The sequence below is a fragment of the Vanessa cardui genome, chromosome 10 (genome assembly GCF_905220365.1).
Source record: "Vanessa cardui chromosome 10, ilVanCard2.1, whole genome shotgun sequence".
Taxonomy (NCBI): domain Eukaryota; kingdom Metazoa; phylum Arthropoda; class Insecta; order Lepidoptera; family Nymphalidae; genus Vanessa; species Vanessa cardui.
The window spans coordinates 8,113,830-8,118,485 of NC_061132.1; the positions used below are offsets into that span (position 1 = coordinate 8,113,830).

Here is a 4,656-nt window from a genome sequence, read left to right on the forward strand (position 1 = left end):
TAAAAACCTTTAATAGTGTATCGGTATCATTGGGTTTTTAACGTCATTGAAGTTGTATGGAAAATTACCATTTGCTCGTCCACTAACAAGTATTTAAAAAAGAAAAGTTTGTTTTCTACAATATTGAATTCTATGTTAAAAATAAATGAATTAAATTTATAATTTATCACTGCTTCAAGCATTGAAGAATTTATTTTATCTATAAAATTGGACGCTGTCAAAGTTATGTCAAAAACCTTTTTTCGTTAGCAAAGTTTTAAGAAACAACAGCTGCCTGTAAATTTCCCACTGCCAAGTTAAGGCTTGGCGGTTGAGGAGAAGGTTAGGAACATATTCCACAACGTTGTTCCAATAGGGGTTGGCGGAATACACATGTGGCAGAATTTCATTGAAATTAGACACATACAGGTTTCCTCACCATGTTTTTCGTCGAGCACGAGATGAATTATGAACACAAATTAAGCACATGAATATTTAGCGATGCTAGCCTGGTTTTTTTAAGAAATAAAAAACATATTATACATATATTCCATAAGAGTTGTTAATTATGTTATTATTGCTAGAAATAAAAAAGGATTTGTAATGCTGCTTTCCATACGTGTGGTATAGAGAATATTTTTGATCTATTTACAATTAAACAAATTTAAAAGTTTTATTAATCAATTTATCTTATTTCTCGTTAAAATTTGCGTACTGTTATAGAGTTGAAATGTTTTAAATTTTACTTAAATAAAATAAGTGCATCTTATTTGGAATATCAGTGTCTTATATATTAATGCATTATTAAAGAAATTATAATTAAAACCACATTAAATTCCATTCTTTATTTGAGACATATTCGAAGGAACAAACTTCTTCCAACTGACATACTTGACGTTTTAACTTGCTTAATGTTATTTTACAGAAATGTTTTTACAAAAAATCAATAATGCTTAAATTTTAGGCATATTTGATGATTTTGCTCTCTAGTAACTGTTATATGTGAAGGCAGATCGGATACAGTTAGGATACGTCATAATAAAACATGTTTATATGCAAATTCGTTGATGATTCACGTTATTTTTAAATAAACCATTCAAACCTTAAGGCTTGCTGTTTCTGGAATTTTTATTAAACATTTCTTTGATAATGTCTATGAGTTATAGAGCAATCTATCACATTGGTTATGGCTTCAATTTGAAGAGCTCTAGGTCGTATATGTGCAATAAATTAAAGACGATTCTTGATTGCTATTTACTAAATTATTCCAAAATAACAAATTCATTTTAGCGACGGGAAATATTACGGGCTGGTTAGAGAGTGGTGCTATTATATTCAAAACAACAGACTAAACTGGAACTCGCACATCGATCACGTGTGTGCCAAATTAAGAGCAATACTTGCAAAATTTCACTTAATAAAATCTAAAATACCTGCAGTTAGGAATTTTAAAAGAACTATCTCCAACTAGCGTAAAAAGTAAATTTCATAACAATTATCAAAAATTATTTGCATTTTGTAAGATATTAAGATATTACCAATTCATGAACTGAATTAACTCTATTAATAGAAAATTATTTTAATGATAATTTAAAACAGGATATAAAAGTGAATCCAGAAGATATGAAAACATTGCGAATTCAAAACTAGTATTACCTTATTATTCAAATTTATATGAGAAAAGATCATTGGGATATATTGTACCTAAGCTTATCAATCAATTACCGATAACTCTAAAAAATAAAATAACTTTAAAAAATATAAAAACTATATTAAACAACATTATCAAAAAGTCATAGCTACAAAATTGATCTAATTAATGCATTGTAAATTTATCTAATTATCTACCTAAACTTCTGTAATAATTATAAAAGTTATTATTTTTATATTTAGTTATAACAAATCTCTAAAAAAAAAACATTAAGAGATAAGACTCAAAAGTATTAAACTAAAACAATTTTGTATTAAAAATACAAATAATATAAAAATAATAACATTATTTTACGAACACCTATACGCAATCAACAAGAAAAAAATATATACATCTACCGACATGGAGTTATTTCAATAAAAATGTTTTATAATATTACCTGCATGTCACTAATGTTATCATTATATTTTCTCTGTATAATTTAGTTTAGTTTTTGTACTTTTTTTTAATCATATTTTATTTTTGTAATGATTAGAGTCGATGACGCAGGGTGCACGGGAAAACTTCTCGAGTTTATGTTTGCGCCCTTTAAACGAAAATATTATTGTATATATGTTAACAAATAAATAAATAAAAAATAATCAATAAGTATTCATCATGGGGGCGCAAAATATAAATGTGACTTGCTGTTGGCAATTAAATGAAATAAAGTATTTATTTTTTGAATAAACACGAAGTTACCCACCCTACTATCTAAATTTATTGATAATATCTATGAAAGATACTGCAATATATTGCATCTTCACATTATTTTAAAGCTGGTTTAATACTTGTGACCAGCGGCAAATATAATAACCATAATATACATGTACAAAATTTTTATTATATGACTGACGTACTATATCAGTCTACAATGTATTAAAGTGTCGTTTGTCGAACAGGTTATGAGTAGATTAAAAGGTATAATTAATATTAAATGACATACTGTGACCTATATATACTCTAATTTTTTGTCAAGTCATTACATTGTATATAGCTAAACTACATTTAGTAAGTGCTTCATAGTACTCGTAGGGATCAGATTTGGATAAAATAAAAATAACAGACTTTCTTCAATACATCTTTTACCTATCCTCTAATTCTTTTTCTTCAATTAGTATTTTTTTAAAGTATAATAAACATTGTCATCGAATTGGCTAAACGGGAAATAATAAAATGATTTATCTTCTTTTCCTTCAATTTTATTATGTTAATAGAAAATGTATTGTCATTAATAATATAACCCGTTCAATTGAGTTGAGTATACTAATGACTTTTTATTTGAAATCATCATTGAAAAATCCTCTTGAATTTATTCGTATTATAATATTAATTTATAGGGAATAAGAGATTTTTGTTATTCTTCTTCTTTACTGTAAGCGATTTCATGAAATTGATCATTTTCGAGGCCGAAAAAAGTTTTTATTAGTCAATTTACAGTTAGACATTAATACAATTAGGCCGTAGTATAGAATGACCTCATGTCGACTACGCCCACTGACCAGTCGCTTAGAATTCCGGCGTATCTAATAATGCTTACAAGGACGAATTTATATTGTCTACTGTATTGTAATAAATGTTCCAACGTACTGAAGTTTTCAAATCATTTTTGTGAGAAAAATGACATGTACACATTGAATTGACGCTATTCATAATATCCATTCTATATATTCGGTTGTGAGGCATACTTAATTTTGTCCAACGTCTCTGCTGTTGTTACGAGTAGATCGTAATAATGGTAGGTACAAAGTTGTAGTTTGACATAAAAATATAATAAAAAGAATACGAAATATAAAAAATTGTAAAAAATACCTACTAATACTAAGTAATGGCCAAAACAAATGAGGTTTTACTATTGAATATTGAAGAAAGGCAGAGATAGAGATATCGATCTTCATTATCATTACTACTTAGGGCTTAGTGTAAGCCCGTCTGCATATGTGCCATCAACTCAACAAATATTGTACCGCCAAGAAACAATAGTTGGTATCATAATGAATGAAGGGTTAATAAGCTAGTGTTGTAAGGGATCCAATACCTTGGATTTAAATGTTAGTTGCGCATTGGCGATGTTGGAAATGGTTTATTTTTCTTACAGTATCGTTATCGGCTTGGTTATGGGTGTTGGTGATCACATACCATCAAGCGGCACATCGGCCCCTGCGCTTACCTGCTTTTCTATCTATTTATATGTACATTGTTATAGCAAGTTGCTATGTGTTGCAGCACACCAATATATTTGACGCGATACCAGCGAAGCAAGTGATTGTGAAGCCAATTAGTATACATTTGAGCACGGGTAATATTTTAGTGCAAATTGCAGAATAATAACAATGAAATTTTAAGACATCAAAGTTGCCGAGCATTAGGTATTAACGGTACATTAAATATAAATCGAGTTCGAATCGAGTAAGATATTATTTGCATTCCTTAGTATTTGCTATATTTTTTCTTCAGGCTCTGCTATTATTTCCTTTTTAATTTCAGAAGGAACTCAAATCAGCCTAATTATATTTTTGTGTGTCTGTTCATATATAGTAGCTTTTTAATTTGAGAACAGATTTTGGTGATTATTTCGGTTATTACACTGACGATAATGACGACGTGTCAAGAACTAGACTAGATAGATAAACGGTGACTAAGATATTTTGGACTATAGTATTATAATCGCTATCTATAATAGAGATATACTCTTCATGGACCTGCTGACTATACAGAACAGTCTAGATCTAGAAGCCCGGAATCCTGCTGTGAATAATTGACAAAACATAAAAATAGGGTAACAAACTAGAATAATCAAAATATCCACCAACGAGACGAAATATTTAAAAAAAAGGTTTCAGTATGTTTCAATGCTCATATCTACACAGCTATGCCTTGCCTTGGTTTTTATTTTTTATATTATAAAGCAAAGATAACTAACTATTTAGTTTAATAGTATTAAGCACACCAAGGGTTAGGTATATAGGTAAAAAAATAAAGACTTA

At 28.6% G+C, this 4,656-nt stretch overlaps 1 protein-coding gene across 1 annotated transcript in view; it reads left to right on the plus strand.

Annotated features, from left to right (window-relative positions):
* LOC124532810 (flotillin-2) overlaps positions 1-4,656 on the plus strand; it is a 287,470-nt gene that overhangs the window by 25,609 nt on the left and 257,205 nt on the right. The window lies entirely within an intron of this gene.